The sequence below is a fragment of the Podarcis melisellensis genome (assembly GCF_964234715.1).
Source record: "Podarcis melisellensis genome assembly, chromosome: 6".
NCBI classification, from domain to species: Eukaryota; Metazoa; Chordata; class Lepidosauria; order Squamata; family Lacertidae; genus Podarcis; species Podarcis melisellensis.
In genome coordinates this window covers 61,942,412-61,959,826 of record NC_138538.1, presented here as the reverse complement: position 1 = coordinate 61,959,826, position 17,415 = coordinate 61,942,412, and the positions used below count along the sequence as shown (strand labels likewise).

General features: G+C 42.2%; 1 protein-coding gene across 1 annotated transcript in view; it reads right to left on the bottom strand.

Annotated features, from left to right (window-relative positions):
• The window catches only part of IL12RB2 (interleukin 12 receptor subunit beta 2), a 37,688-nt gene extending 22,084 nt beyond the window's left edge, over nt 1-15,604 (bottom strand). The window contains exons 1-2 of the mRNA XM_081915769.1: nt 15,515-15,604; nt 809-1,668 (exon numbers count right to left, since the gene is read on the bottom strand). The gene's annotated coding sequence lies outside the window, so the exon portion shown is untranslated. The remainder of the gene's footprint in view (nt 1-808; nt 1,669-15,514) is intronic.
• Between the last annotated feature and the right edge of the window lie 1,811 nt (nt 15,605-17,415).

Here is a 17,415-nt window from a genome sequence, read left to right as displayed (position 1 = left end):
TGTTCTTTAGCACTGAATTGGAACAAATGTCAATGCATGGAAATCCTAATTGACATTTGCTTCGATTCAGCGGTAAAGAGTGGGTTTTCCTGTGGGAAAGTTGTGTAGAGTTGCCATACATCCTCCTTTTCCAGGACAAGTCCTCTTTTTCAGTTAAATTTCTGTTTGGGTAGATTTTTTGAATTTGCCAAAATGTCCGGGGAGTTTCCTTTTGCACCGAATTTTCCTGTGTCACTCTCTGGTGCCCACCAATGTCATTCCCATGCGCACCCCACCATGTCGTGGCCCTGTTCCCGCATCCCCTCCCCCCTGCCCTAGTTTCTGGCAAATGTGTCCTCTTTTTTCCCCTCTTCTTCAAAATATGGCAACCCTAGCTGTGGGACATACGGAAGTTTGGATGAGCCCCTACTTGTAATCAAAAGCAACAAATGAGCCATCTTATTGTAGCAGGACTTCTCAATAAACTGTAAAGTATATATGGGCAGATTCCTGCACTCTTGCACACAACTGAAAATGGCTGGAAACAATTATGGAAAATGAAATAATCATATCCCTTAAGGCTTAAGTAGTTCCTGTGTCAATATCAATGCAGGTTCTTTAGAGATAATTCAGCCTGTCCTTTTATTTGCAATTACAATTGCTGCAGCAATAGGCCCCACAGTCAATATGCAGTTCCTGGTAGGTAAATCTATGTATCTGCAGAGTGATATACAATTAGGAACGCTATGGGTGGTTCTTAACAATGTTTTTAGCCTAATACATAAACAGAATATTTGTTTTAGAGAGAGAGAGAGCAATGCTACTCAACTGTTTACTGATGCAAGCAACTGAGCTCCCAAAATGTACTCCTAGATTGAGAAAAGGAAAGGAAAATGTGATGCTTTCTGATAGAACAGTTCAAATAAAAGGAAGAGTTTTCCCCAGAACATGCAGTCCCCCCAAATGAGCAAGGTTTCTTAACAGATGGAAACTCACTGTGGCAAAGACAGTAGTCCCCAAAGGGTGCTGCGATTGGGATTTAGTGGCAGCCTGATAAAAGGTTGGTTGGGGACATATGCATTTGAATACCAGTGCCTGGAAACTGCAGGAGGCGAGAAGGCTCAGGCTTGCAGGCTTTCCATAGGTGTCTAGTTGACCACTGGGAAAACAAGAGGGTGGAATAACTGGGCCTCTGGCCTGATCTAGCAGGCACTCCTTATGTTGTTATGCTCATCACTCCCAGCTGGGGATGGTCCTATGCATCACGGCGATAGCAGGCCATGTTGTTTGCATTCATGAGGATCTAGGCTTAACCTCTGAAACCTCCAAGTTAAAAGCACGTTAGATAGCAGGTGATGAGAGAGACCTCTGCCTAAAGCCTTTGGGACTTGCAATAGGTCAGAGTAGACTGTACTGGGCCAAAGGGAGCCAATCATCTTACTTGGTAGGAGCATCTTCATGAGAAGATTCTCAGGTTTGCGCCTGCCACGCACAGAACACTTCCAGGTTTAGGAATCCTACTGTTTGGGCCAAGGATCCCCCCCCCAACCCCAAATAGTGAAGCCACTGCATTTGTTTGGGATTATAAATACTTACCTATTCCCATGTGTACTAAAAGCCAAACTTTTAAGGGAACGTGTGCTGTGAAGAACATCTTGATGCATGGGTTTTTGCTGGGGTTTGCTTGCCCTGTTTTAAAACAAACAAATAAATCTCTGTGGTAGGGGGGGGATAACCCTTTAGCTACTCATCAAAGGTAATGGGGTTGAGGGATCTTTTCTACTTCTCAGAACAGGAAGGCAGAGCTTTTCCACCACCACCACATCCCAAGCTCCTGGGACTTTTCAGTGCAACATTGAGCATCTGGATTTTACAAGAAATAACAGACCGTTACAATAAAACATGAAGCTCATTCTAGGAGCAGGGCCTAATTTTAGGGATTCCCCAGCTCTTTGTAATTTTTTTTATTTTGCCTTTTATGAGCAATATTTCTTGGGTTTCTTTTCTGGTTCATGACTAAATTCTGCTGCTTCTCTGTCTTTTCTGGAAGCACAAGTGCTTAAGCAAAAACAGAGAAACAGAATCATCCCAAAGGTCATAGAAGCCTTTGGGTTGTATCAACTCAGATAAACATCCTAGTGCTGATTTTTTTCAAAATGTGCTGCTCATAGCGTTAGAGTTTCCAGGTCCTCTCTGAATTTTATGAATTCAGGATGAATTTTAACAGAGAGAAATGTAAAGTATTGCACTTGGGCAAAAAAAATGAGAGGCACAAATACAAGATGGGTGACACCTGGCTTGAGAGCAGTACATGTGAAAAGGATCTAGGAGTCTTGGTTGACCACAAACTTGACATGAGCCAACAGTGTGACGCGGCAGCTAAAAAAGCCAATGCAATTCTGGGCTGCATCAATAGGAGTATAGCATCTAGATCAAGGGAAGTAATAGTGCCACTGTATTCTGCTCTGGTCAGACCTCACCTGGAGTACTGTGTCCAGTTCTGGGCACCACAGTTCAAGAAGGACACTGACAAACTGGAACGTGTCCAGAGGAGGGCAACCAAAATGGTCAAAGGCCTGGAAACGACGCCTTATGAGGAACGGCTAAGGGAGCTGGGCATGTTTAGCCTGGAGAAGAGGAGGTTAAGGGGTGATATGATAGCCATGTTCAAATATATAAAAGGATGTCACATAGAGGAGGGAGAAAGGTTGTTTTCTGCTGCTCCAGAGAAGCGGACACGGAGCAATGGATCCAAACTACAAGAAAGAAGATTCCACCTAAACATTGGGAAGAACTTCCTGACAGTAAGAGCTGTTCGACAGTGGAATTTGCTGCCAAGGAGTGTGGTGCAGTCTCCTTCTTTGGAGGTCTTTAAGCAGAGGCTTGACAACCATATGTCAGGAGTGTTCTGATGGTGTTTCCTGCTTGGCAGGGGGTTGGACTCGATGGCCCTTGTGGTCTCTTCCAACTCTATGATTCTATGATTCTTTCAAGAATCACATTGCTGGTGGCAGGCAGACCCAGAGATGAAGATGTTTTGGATTAACTAATCCAGGATATTGTTATGTACTAACCTTGGATCCTAGAACAATAGGCAAGTAGGATCCTAGAATGCAACAACTGATTGGCTTGCAGGAAAAGATCAATCAGGCTCCAGGAGGGAAGCAGAATCAGCCAATCAGACGGGACTCATTGTGTAAATAATGTATATAAAAGCCAGAGGTTTGGGGGGCAATTCAATCACTGTTTTACAAGCTGGAATAAAGAGCATGAAATCACTACAGGACTCCAAGTATATTTCAGATATAGACTGTCTTGCTTCCATTTTCACCATGGGTACCACAGATCCTATGTGATATACCCCACTGGGTTTAATGGGGTTACTGTCTAATGCTATTTACTGATTCATTTTGTACAGCAGACCAGCTACAGCCACTGTTCTGAAAAGCAAATAAAAGTAATTACTTTCTTACTTTAGTGTGCTACACACACAGCTGGATCCTCCTAATTTGTTGTCTGTTAGTTGGGTGGGAAACCTTTCCCCTAAGCCATACAACCAATAAAGTATCACTGCTGCGTTGGATGCAGTTGCTGTAGTTTGCTCACTTGTGGTCTATATCCAAGTATGGTGGAACCATTGAAATGGTTGCCATCCCTTACCTGCCAAGGGGCAAAATTAGGGTTTTGTTGGCCTCTGCAGGCTTATGAGGTGGAAGAGCAAGAATAGTGGAGACAGGTTAGGACTGTGAAGGGTTGTTAAAGAGAAGCAATCCCATTCTATTTTGTTTGCTGTGCTGAAATAACTTAGATTGCACATTGTGAGAAAAGGTACAATATACATGAATTGATCTTTGAATCTTTCAGAGGAATTGCAAGTGCAAATGAATCTAATTGGAATCATATGTATACTTAATTGGGGAGTATCATCAGCAGAAATCTGCAGAAATGGAAAAGCTCCTCAAAAGTTGTTTTTGTCTGCAAAAATTACTTCTGCTTTCATATGCTTTGTGCCATAGGTAATATAATTGGCAATAAGAATGTAACAACTTAACTAGTAATGTTGAACTAGAACAGGTGTTCATTATCCATACCTTCTGGAAAAAATGAATACATTTTTGTTTCGAAAAGCCTTTTTAGCTGGATGAAAATGTCTCTGCCTTTAGGTGTTCATATTTCTAAATCTATCTTTAGTTATTATTTCTGGTACTTTTTTTAATGACCCAAAGCTGTTTTTATGGTACGTTTGTAAATGAGTCGCATTTAAAAGGCAGTTCAAAAAATTAATAAATAATAATGATAATAATGGTAACAAACTGGATTTTCTTATTTATTATAATCATCATTTGCACAGATCTCTTTTTGTCAGTGAAAGTGTGAATATATAATTGACCTGAATCAACAAGAAGGAAAATTCAGTCAACCCACATGGATCTAAAGCTTAAATGTGTACCATTAATGTTTTCAGACAATGAGCTATTTAACATAGGGGTGGGAACATTTGGCCCTCCAGAAGTTGTTGGGCTACAGTTCGCATCAGCCCCAGCCAGTATGGCCAATGACCAGGGATGATAGTTGTAGTTTGGCAACATCTGGAGAACCAACGGTTCCCCATACTATTTTGCGTTACAATATAAAAATTGTGAAAAAGGAAAATATACCGTATTTTTCGCCCCATAGGACGAAGTTTTTTGGGGGGAAAATAAAGGAAAAAAAATTATTTCCCCCCCAGGTGCTTGTGGGGCCGGCAGCGGGGAGAAGCGCTCTTCTCCCTGCCGCCCGCCTGCAGACCAGGTCCGAGGACAGCGGGAAGACACGCTGCGCCTCCCAGCTGTCCCCGGAGCTTGCGGGGCAGGCAGCGGGGAGAAGCGCTCTTCTCCCCGCCGCCCACCTGCAGACCAGGTCCGCTGCGCCTCCACGCTGTCCCCGGAGTTTGCGGGGCTGGCGGCGGGGAGAAGCACGCCTCTCCCCGCTGTCAGCCTCCAAACCACATCGGGAGAAAGCGGGTTGGTGGCGTTCCGCCTCCCCGCTGTCCCCCGACCTTGTGGGGCTGGCGCTGCGGCTCTCCTGAAGCCTGGAGAGTGAGAGGGGTCAGTGCGCACCGAGCCCTCTTGCTCTCCAGGCTTCAGCAAAAGCCTGCATTCGCCCCATAGGATGCACACACATTTCCCCTTCATTTTTGGAGGGGAAAAAGTGCGTCCTATAGGGCGAAAAATACGGTAAGTATAAAGTGACCATTTAGAAAAGAATATATTAAGAATTGGCTTATCAGAAGCCTTACTCTGGAACTTGTGCAAATGTGAGGGGGGAAACAAGAACCTACTTTTCTGGATTCTCCCCTTTTCTCACACCATGCTAATCTGTAAGTTAGAAACATCCCTTCTGTGACTGGAAAAAGCTTTAAACAGCACTTCTGGCTACACTGCAGTGTGTTCTTTTTTATGTAACCATACACCACCGGCTGTGTTCCGTTATGCTGGCATTCTGAGCACATGATAGTTTCTCCAGAGATTTTGAATTGGTATGACAAGAGAGTCAACACCACTCACTTTGTGTGTCTGTGTGTACAATATCAGTCCCTCCCTTCCCACATCTGCTCAAACAGGTTTAACAGATTTCTGTTAACGTTTCAGAATTACAAGACCCAGCTAGAGAGAAAGGAAAATAGCTTGTGTGCCAAGAACAAAAATGGTTTAATTATGTCACCTTTGAATTTCTAAGCCATCTCATATGGGTGACAATACCATCACTGAGTACAGCTGTTTTGGGGGGAAGGGAGGCAGGAGCAACCAAACAGGGCAGGGCTTTGTTTTTCCAGCAGGAACTCACCAGAACTAAGTTCCGGCATCTCTCAAGTGGGTGCCATTGTCATTCTAAGAGAACAGGGGAGGCGTTTGTGGTGAGTTATGGCAACTGTTTTTCTAGAAAAATAGCACTAAAATGGAGGATATTTTCCCAACAAAAGTATTCTGTAATAGCAGTACTTCAATAATGTACTATATTTTATATTTCCACATTCTCCAGCATTTCCCAAATGAAGATAAGGGTGGTCTAGTGTTCTCCTTTGTGTCTCCACACCAAATATCACTGGTCCTGCTACTATTACACATTGCTGTCTACAACAGCATAAAATGATCGCCTTAGTGGGATTACTACAGACTGCTTCCAGCTCCACAGTCACTGTAGAAAATTGTTTGTAGGAAATTTGGAACTTCTTTTTGAGCCTTTTCTTTCACCATCAGGAAGGAATATAAATTTCTTCATTAAATCTTGTTCCCACAGTCTCTTTGGGAGATGGTGTATGGCTATCTGGCTTGTTCAGGTTTATACGTCAGGTAACAAAGCAAACCAGATGAATTGCTTTCCTTTTTGGTTTCTTTTTCTGTCAAGCACTCAGAAATGGATGAGTGAGCAGTCCAGGCCATTTACAAGAAAGAAGTGTGATTCCTTTTTACAAGAATTGTTTTTAATGTAGGCAGTTTGTTGAGGGAAGCTGGGGAAAATACCTCACAGGTTTAAGTCGGAAAATATCAAATGATCCTCTTTGGAATTCTTCCAGTGGGGACCAATTCATGGAATTCTGTCTTTAGAATCATATGTCCCTTTGCCTGAAACCATATACCCAGAAGCCTACTGAGTACCATACTGTCTCCAAGTCCACCAATGCCATGAGAACATAGGAAGCTGCCTTATAGCGTGTCAGACTATGGCTCCATTTAGTTCAGTACTGCTTACATCAGTCATAGGCAAACTCGGCCCTCCAGGTGTTTTGAGACTGCAGTTCCCATCATCCCTGACCACTGATCCTGTTAGCTAGGGATGATGGGAGTTGTAGTCCCAGAACAACTGGAGTTTGCCTATGCCTGGCCTACATCAACTGGAAGCTGCTGTCCAGGGTTTCAGGAAAGCGTTTTTCCAAGCCCTACTTGGAGACCCCAGAACCTTGAACCTTGGAGTTTCTGCATGCAAGGCAGATGTTGTCCCACTGGGCCATGGTCCTTTCCTAATGTAAAAATTAGAGTTGAGTGAGGATGGGAAAGTGAGAAACCAGTTGTGGGGTAATATAAGGCAGCAGCTTTATAAAGCTCCTCTGATCTTCAACTATATCTACGCACAGACTGTAACCTCTTTCCCTCTCTCTTCACACCCACTAAACAATATAAAAAGGCGGCGCAAAACAGCAATGGCGGTCCTCTTTACCCAGTGAAGAGGGCTCCGCGAAAAAGGGTTTTCCGCTACGGCGAAGCGGAGACCCATCCAGATAAACCGCAGGCAGAGCGAGCCTGTGGCCGTGGGACTCGGCGGGTGCCAGAAGCCCCCCCAGAAGCGAGGAAGGGACCTCGTAAGAGGCTCCGGATCGTGAACGGGGGAGCGGCGCTGTGAGTTCATCGCTCTTTTCGCGGAAGTGAAGCCGCGCTGCTGTTGCTGATGAGCGCCAACCTTTCTTCTTGAAAAACATCGAGATTGGCTGCAATTTACCCGTGAGTAAGGGGTACCAAAGAACTGATTAAGGATCAACTTAAATTTGTCTATTTTGGCTGAAAACGGGAGGCGAGTAACAGGAAGTCCGCCTTCCGGTCCTGCTAATCGGAGCAAAGCAAAGAACCCGATGCGGGCTGAAGTGTTAAAAAGAGACTTTGAAAGAAATAAGAAGGGGCATTAATAGACTGTGTGTTTTTAGAAATCGAAAAAGGGTGAAGAAATAAATGTTTTAGTCCAGTGTGCTAGAGAATCTTCCTCCTATTGTGAAGAGACGTGGAACTGAAGGGGACAACCGAGTTATTGGACTGCCAGTGTTGCAAATGAGTACTGTCAGGCTGCTGAAACTTTTCTCTTAACATAAACTGTTGCACTGATGGATACACTATCGCTTTAATACTGTTATCGAAACCTCTCTGTTACCTTGTGGCACTAATTTGAAACAGAACTCTCTGAAATCCTCCTTTCTGAACTTGGGGATTTCAGTCGAAATAGGAGCTTTGATGGTGGAAAAGAAACTTTCTTTCCTTTGAAAACCCCCCCTAGTGGATTTGCGGAGGCATAGTAGCCTGGGAACTGTATCTTATTGGGATTTTTTGTGGTTTAATTGTTTATACTCTGGACTTGCCTTTCTCATGGACTGAAAGACTATTTGACCTTGAACAGCAGCTGGGGAATGAGTGGCCCAGCGAAAACAAGAGCAGCTAAAGCTAAGGAAGCTTTAGCTGAGGAAGTTAAAGAAAAGAAAAAAGACAAGAGAGCTGGGCAGCTGGTCCAAACAACCTTGATTCACCATCGTAGATCCTCGGTGCCTACTGTGTTGACGGCGCAGGAGGAGGAAGTTGAAACGCCTGCTACAGAAGAAATGGCAGCTGGAGGAACTGATCCAGTCTTGAAACAAATTTTGGAACAATTGGCACTTTTGAATAAGAAGGTGGACGATCAGTCATCTAAAATTGATAGAGCTACATCTACTATCAGCAAGTTAACAGATCAGGTTTCGCAGCACACCCAGGCTATTGAGAAACTGCAAGGAGCTACGGCGGAGAACTACAAATTAGCTGCGGAAGCCAATCAAAAAGCTGAGCAAGCGTGCAAGAAGGTGGAAGAGATCAAAGGGGAAGTAAGACCTCTGAGAAGACAGGTAGGAGAACAGCAAGCCTACCTGTCAATGGTGGAACTGAAAAGTAAGGAATGTAATCTTAGGCTGAGGGCTGTCCCAGAGTTGGAACAGGGCAACCTAGAGAAATTCTTGACGGAGCTGTTTTCTAAATTTTGGGGGGTTGAAGAAGATAAAGACTTCAAGATTGTGACGGCCTTCAGACTGGGAAGATCGGTTAAAAAAGATAAGTCCAGAGACTGTTTGGTTTGTTTGAGAACAAGAGAGGAAAGAGACAAGATATTAGGCCAACACTTTAAAAAATCCCTGGAAGTCGAAGGTAAAAGGGCAGAAATTTATAGAGACATTCCTAAATATTTGTTGGACCTTAGAGCCACATATACAGACTTGGCCAAATTGTTAAGATACAACGCAATCCCATACAGGTGGGAATTTCCTCAAGGTCTGTCATTTACCTATAAAGGAAAGAAGGTAAGAATCAAAACGCCAGAAGACCACCAGAAGTTCCTACACGACAACGAGGAGGACCTCCAAAAGAGAGCTGCCGATTCCTGGCCTCCACCACCGGGATTACCACCAGGATCCATACCATCTGGAGGCGGCCCGGCACCACAGCTTCCGGAAAAGGAAGACAAATTAGATACCCAACTGTGATACCCAAGAAGTAGACCGGGATGTCTCTACAGCTTCTTAGCTGGAATATAAATGGCGGGAATTCTCCAGAAAAACGCAGAAAAGTATTTCATATTTTGAAAAAAGAACAATTGGACATTATTTGCCTGCAAGAAACACATGTGACAAGACTCCATAGAAAAGTGCTAATTAATAAAAGGTTAGGCCAAGAATTTATTTCATCGGATAAAGTTAAGAAAAGAGGAGTGGTGATCTATGCAAAGGAGAACTTGTCCCCAAAATTTGTATTCAAAGACGAACAGGGCAGAATTTTGGCAATTGAAATCCAGACACAAGGAGAAAAGTTTTTAATTCTAGGAATCTACGCCCCAAATGATGGAAAATCGGAATTTTTTAAGAAGCTGCATGAGATTATGCTGGACTATTTGGACTATAACAACATTATCATGTTGGGAGATATGAACGGTGTCGCCTCAGTGAATATGGATAAGTCACAAAGTGCTAATATAACGAAAGATGGCAGACTTCCAAAAACCTTTTTTGAAATGACTGACAATTTGGATTTGATCGACATATGGAGGATCAAGAACCCTCTAGGGAAAGAAGGAACTTTCTTTTCTGAGGCCCATATGACATGGACGCGAATCGACCAAATATGGATAACTAGAGGGCTGGCACCTAAGACCAGAAAAGTGGAAATCTGCCCAAAAACCTGCTCCGACCACAACGCCTTGAGAATGGAATTGAGACTAAATACAACCGGATCGTTCAGATGGAGAATGAATGACGCCTTGTTAAGAGATCAGGAGATTGTTAAGAAGGCCCAAAAAGTTTTAAAGGACTATTTTGAAATAAACTTAAAGACAAATGTGGAAAAAAGAATAATCTGGGACGCAAGCAAAGCAGTGATAAGAGGGTTTCTAATACAACAGAACACGATTAAAAAAAGACTCTGGAATGAAAAGAAGGAGAAGATCTTGGAGAAAATAAGAGAAGGAGAGAGAAAACTGAGATCCAGGCCCAAATCGAAGGAAGTATTGAGAGAAGTGAAGTTTTTCCAGGCACAATATTCGAAATTGATAAATCAAGAGGTGGAATGGAAAATTAAACAAATGAAACAAAGATCCTTTGAATCTGCAAACAAATGTGGAAAATTGTTAGCCTGGCAGTTGAAAAAGAGACAAAAACTTAACACAGTTACAAATCTAGAGATTGAAGGGAGAATGGTTCAGAAACCCGAAGAAATCAGAAGGTCCTTCCAGAAATATTTTAAAGAACTCTATTCTCAAAGGCCACAAAAAAGCTCAGAGGTGGACCAATTTGTCATAACTAATGGATTACAAAAAATACCCCAGGAAATGAGAGCAACCCTGAACTGTAATATTACAACCCAAGAAATTGAATGCGCCATTCAGAACCTCCAACTGGGCAAATCTCCGGGACCTGATGGGCTTACTTCCAAATATTATAAGGTACTGAAGGACTCATTGACACAACCATTGTTGGAAGTTTGCAATCAGATTATGGAGGGGAGGAAGGCACCGGAAACGTGGAAAGAAGCCTTCATCACGTTGATCCCAAAACTAGAATCTGAAAAAACTCAACTTAAAAACTACCGTCCTATCTCACTCCTAAATGTGGATTATAAAATTTTTGCAGACATTTTGGCAAGTAGGTTTAAGAAAGTCTTAAATGAAGTTATTCATAAGGACCAAGCAGGCTTTCTCCCTGGTAGGCATTTATTTGACAACACAAGAAACATCATTGACATTTTGGAGTTTTTACAGATTAATTCAAACACAAGAGCGGTGTTGATTTTTATTGATGCGGAGAAGGCCTTTGACAACATTTCTTGGCTGTTTATGAAGAAAAATTTGGAAAGGATGGGAGTAGGGCGGGGGTTTGAAAATGGAATAGAAGCAATTTATTCAGAACAAAAGGCCAAATTGATAGTAAACAACGTGGTGACAGAGGAGTTTAAAATTGAAAAAGGGACACGACAGGGGTGCCCTCTATCTCCTCTGCTGTTTATTTCAGTCCTGGAGGTGCTACTGAACATGATCAGAAACGACCAGTTGACACAGGGAATTGTGGTCGGAGAGAAACAATATAAACTGAAAGCTTTTGCAGACGACTTGGTATTAACATTACAGGAGCCAGCCTCTAGTACTAAAAGAGCGTTAGAATTAATTTCTGATTTTGGTCGGGTGGCGGGATTCAAGCTGAATAAACAAAAAACTAAAGTTTTAGCAAAAAACTTGACAACTACTGAAATAGAGGAGTTCAGAAAAGAAACAGAACTAAATGTGGTTAAAAAAGTAAAGTACCTAGGGGTCCATTTGACCTCCAAAAATTTGAATTTATTTAAGGACAACTATGAGAAATGTTGGTCAGAGATAAAAAGAGATCTGGAAACATGGTCAAGATTAAAACTTTCCTTGTTGGGCAGAATAGCTGCCATAAAGATGAATGTATTGCCGAAAATGCTATTTTTGTTTCAGTCCCTCCAGGTCGTGGATAAGGTGGAATGTTTTGGAAAATGGCAGAGGGATTTATCTAAATTTGTCTGGCAGGGCAAAAAGCCCCGAATAAAGTTTAAAATACTAACAGATGCGAAAGAAAGAGGGGGGTTTGCCCTGCCGGACTTGAGGTTATATTACGAAGCTGCAGCCCTCTGCTGGTTGAAGGATTGGATCCTATTGGAGAACACCGATGTCCTTGACCTGGAGGGATTTGATAATGCTTTTGGGTGGCATGCATATTTGTGGTATGACAAGGTTAAAGTTCATAAATTGTTCAAAAACCATATTGTCAGAAGGGCAATTTTCATGGTCTGGTCAAAATATAAAGACTTATTGGAGAGTAAAACTCCGAGGTGGCTCTCACCGATGGAGGCCAAAGCACGTAAAAGACTCAATATGGAGGCCCACTGGCCTAAATATTGGGAAATAATTGAAAAAATTGGAGATAAATGGAGGTTACAGAGTATGGAAAAGTTAAAAAACAAGGTGCGAGATTGGTTGCATTATGCTCAAATTCAGGAAGTTTTTAAAGCAGACAAAAAAGTGGGTTTTCAGGAGGAAAAATCGAAACTAGAAACAGAGTTGCTTGAGCCAAAATCCAAGCTAATTTCGAGAATGTATAACTTGCTGCTTAAATGGAACACACAGGATGAGATTGTCAAATCCTCTATGATAAAGTGGGCACAGGATTTGGGGCATAACATTATGTTTGAAGACTGGGAAAGGTTATGGAACACCGGAATGAACTTCACGGCATGTACTGCCTTGAAGGAAAACATTATGAAAATGATATACCGGTGGTACATGACCCCAGTCAAGCTTGCAAAGATATATCACCTGTCTGACAATAAATGCTGGAAATGTAAGGAAGAGGAAGGGACATTTTTACACCTCTGGTGGACCTGCCCGAAAGTGAAGGCCTTCTGGGAAATGATATATAATGAACTAAAAAAGGTGCTGAGATTCACCTTACCTAAGAAACCGGAGGCCTTCCTTCTGGGCATGGTAGACCAGAGGATGGTCAAGAAAGATAGAATTTTCTTTATGTACGCTACTACAGCAGCGAGGATTCTGTTGGCAAAGCACTGGAAGACACAAAATCTACCCACATTGGAAGAATGGCAGACGCAGCTGATGGACTATATGGAGTTGGCTGAAATGACTGGCAGAATTCGAGACTCGGGAGAAGAAGAAACGGAGGAAGTTTGGAAAAATTTTAAGGACTATTTGAAAAAGCATTATAAGTTGTATGAATGTTAAAAAATGCTCCTTTCTAGGAAGGTATAGCTTCAGTATCGGCAAATTTCTGAATTGATAAATAAGACACTATAAGACAGAAGTGAGGTAACGAAATATTTTTATTGTGTGGAAATTAAAAATTAATGCAATTGTATCGAAATGTTTACATCAGATAACACGATAAAATGGAAGATATATTGTTATGTACAAAACAAGTCAACAAATTGCTGAGGTTTTGGTTACACAGGGAATGCAGTGCTCGGGAGATGGGGGAAGTCCATTGGATTCATGGAAGTATGTATCTGAAAGTGGAAATTTGTTTATTAAAAACCTAATAAAATATTTATAAAAAAAATAAAATAAAAAGGTAAAGGTAAAGGTACCCCTGCCTGTACGGGCCAGTCTTGCCAGACTCTAGTGTTGTGCGCTCATCTCACTCTATAGGCCGGGAGCCAGCGCTGTCCGCAGACACTTCCGGGTCACATGGCCAGCGTGACAAGCTGCATCTGGCGAGCTAGCGCAGCACACGGAACGCCGTTTACCTTCCCGCTGGTAAGCGGTCCCTATTTATCTACTTGCACCCGGAGGTGCTTTCGAACTGCTAGGTTGGCAGGCGCTGGGACCGAATGAAGGGAGCGCACCCCGCCGCGGGGATTCGAACCGCCGACCATGCGATCGGCAAGTCCTAGGCGCTGAAGTTTTACCCACAGCGCCACCCGCGTCCCTACTAAACAATATAGAAACCTAAAAATAAAGAAAAAGTACTTTTCACAAATGGGATTGTTAAGGAAAGAAAAACTGTGGGAGCAACAACAATTGTTTGCAAGTGCCAGTTATACTAATTTCATCAAGAGGAGAATTAAACAAGAAAGTGGACATACAAATGATTTTTAAAATTGTGATAAAGAGGGGAAGAGTTGAGAACAAGGAAGATGTGCATTCAGCTGTGGGGTTTTCAAATGCTTAAATCCTTCGTAAAGGGATCAGTGAATTTGAGGCATTCCTTTTCAGTACTACACATTTCTTAAAATGGAATCTGCTTGGTAATTTTCCACATTCCCCAGTCTTCGACTACGTCTTACACACAAACCCCAGCAAGTGATACCCTGATTTGTATAGCAGCTTTAATGTTCTAGTCTTCACTTTGAAATCGCTTTGTCTTGCTGATCATCTCTCATCCTCTGCTTCTTGCTGCAGCCACGCTTTGCGCAGCAAACTCATCTCTCCTTGGCCCCTTTCTCTTTCAACTGTGTCCTTTGCCATGAAGCACCTGCCTAGAACAGCTTCCCCATCATTGTCAGGGACTTTTCCACTGATTTATTATTAATTTTGCAGTTGTTACCCAGCTGTATGAAGACTAGGTGGACGCTTTTTGTATAGAGATCATGCTATAATAATGAGCTGTTCTCTGCCCCATGCCTGCACCACTTAGATTTATTTAAGACAAAATTAGTGGGCTCAGCACCCCTATCTCCCCCAAAATCATTTCTGAATGGCAAACACCAGCAAATCTATCACATCAATGTCCTGATAGTTTACAAAACTTTTTATTTTAAAAACAATGCATTATTTGTAGGCTCTGCATTTCATCTATTTCTTTATTTTTGGGGGGATATATATATATATATATATATACACATACACACACACCTCATTTAGAGATTTTTAAAACATGAATCCACTGCAACAAGATTTAACTTGGCTTATCCATTTGGTGTGATTGGTTTATTGTACTGGCTCAAGACTAGCTTAATTAAAAAATTAAATTAAATTAAAAAGCATTTGGGAAGCTTTTGGAAAGGGTCTCTATTCCCTCCTACAAGTTCTCCTTTAAGAGAGCTGCTTCCACACAAGGCATGAAGTGGAGCGTTTCCATGCCTTGTTCACCTGTTTGACTTTTTGGCAAGGCATTTCCTCCACTGGTATATGGCTGCTTACCTCATCTTCACCGCTCATGTACATGCCTCTGACTCCTCCACTCCTCAACTTTTCTCTTTAGCGAAGGTTTGATACTCCAGGAGCTATAGCATTTCTGTGAGCACTGCCCATGCCCAACTGGGACCTTACCTGCACTATGTTCAAGAAGGGCTCTAAACCCATACCCAATGACCTAAGAGTAAGCTCTGTGAACCAAATAGGACTCTCTATTTTAAAACCATAGATCTTACTATGGAATCAGAAGAAACAATTTGGCTTCTTTCTGCTTTAAAAAGATGAGGGGGAGCAAGCCACTATACTTTTGCCCAGCAAGGAGTCTTATGTCCCTGATTTCTCCTCAGGTGCCAAACAAATACGAGCTCCTTCTTCCCCTTCCTTTTCAGTTATATATCCAGTGCTATTTTTTCTTTTAAAAAATGTTTAGGGGTACTCTCATTTTGACTCAAGAAAATCATCATTTTATAGTTCAAATCAGGAAAAATAAATACAGTAGATGGACAAAAGTACAAAGATTAACAAAATGTTTAGGAGTATGTGTACCCCTGTGTTGTCCCCCCAGAAAAAAGCACTGTATATATCTATTATCTGCATTTATGCAGCAACTCACCCCAGTTCACTGCAGATGTAAGTTCCTCTTCCCATCGGCACCTCATGGGCTGGCCGCACAGAAGCTGCTTAGAGCAAGCCTGGCTGTGTGTGTGTGTGTGTGTGTGTGTGTGAAAGAAGCAGTCAAAGTTCCTGCCTGCTTAGACATCAGTCTCCCTCTCTCCGCCCATACTAGCTTCCTCGCCACCTGACAATTCTGTTTCTTGTCAGTAAGGTGCCATGTACAGCCACATTTCAAGGATTGCACGAAAGGTGCCTTGAGTCTCACTCAGCCCCAGGTGGCTATTTTCCCCCATTAGGGTTTTTCTGTCAGACTTGATTGGCTTCAGGCTACAAAACAGTGAATGGGGATAAAAATTAAAACTGTGGCTTCTTTTACCCTGTCATGGCACTTTCCCTCCCCCTCCCACCTCTTGAACGGTCGCTGTTCTAGTATATTTCATAAACCAACTTTAATCATGAGGTGTTGAGTAATTCCTTTTTAGGAAATGGAAGGAAAGGAGCAGGTTATAAACCAACTGGATAGTGAGGTTTTAAATCATTCATTAAAAAAGGGGGGGAGCAGGTCAGTGCTGCAGTTTAGCATTGCACTAGTTTCTTCTCATTGGCACTGCATATCTGTGATGTGAACAACAATTCTTGCTATTCAGGAAGTTCCTTCATGGTGCCTCTATCTTCCATTTGGGATGGGATCAAAGAATGATAGAACTGCAGAGTTGGAAAGGTGCAATGCAGGAATCTTTTGCCTAATGGGGGGCTTGAACCCTACATTAGCAAGATCGTGATTCTTTCCTGTTTCATTGATTAAAAACAACCAAAAACAATACATGTTCCCAAGTTTTGTTTGGGAACTAACACAACCCATAATCCATATTCTGCATTTCAGGTCACATTCTCATAATTGTTTGAACAAACATGTGAATCTTTCAGAACCTATAGACCCATTTTGTGTATGTTTGTGTGTCTAATGGCAATTTACCCTCTCCATCCTTTTCAAAACATATGTCACTGGGTATTTTCTCAACTCTTGTTCCAATTGATTAATCAAGTTCAGAAAGACAACTCTGAGCTCTTCCAGACTTGCCCTTGCCCCACTACTTTTCCCTGGGGAAACCCGATCTTTCTTGCTGAATTGGAGCAAACATCAATTGAATTTTCTTAGGACTGACATTTGTTCTGATTTATCGCTAGAGTTGGTTTTCCTAGGGAAAGCAGCAGGGCAAGGGCAAAACCAGGTGTGCTTAGAAAGCCCTTGTCTGAATTGTTTCCCACTTGTCCTGTGCTTTCTAGGCACAGGTCAAATGCAAGTCTGAATTAGCCCTCATCTTTTACTAAGTGGGATTGGAAAAAGTCCACTTTTATTCCATTTGTAATTACTGTAGTTGTTTGAACAAAGGGATTTTAGAATGTGAGTACAACATAGTGACAAAGAAAATAAGAAGAATAGACAGTGGGTGAAAGAGATGGTTAGGGACCATGGAAAAACTGAAGGAGTTGGGTATGTTTAGCATGGAGAAGATAAGAGTGAGATATGAAATGACAGTTGTCTTCAAAGGCTAGAAAAATTGGAGCCGATTTGCTTTTTTTTCTGCTCCAGAGGGTAGGACCTGAACCAACAGGATCAAATGAAAAGAAAGGGGATTTTGGCCAAAAATGGATTTTGGCCAACAAGGAGAACTCCTTGTTGATACAAGCTGCTCAACAGTGGGCAAGACTGTTGCAGAAGGTGGTAGGTTTTCCTTCATTGCAGGATTTTAAACCAAGGTTTAAGGATGGCCAACTGATTCAGGGATACTGTAGCAGGGCCTCTTGTATGTAGTTTTAGAAAAAAGTGTTTTACAAAAGTTTTGTAAAATTTCATCATATACTTTGAAAGCATTTTCCAGAAAAACCAGGTGTTGG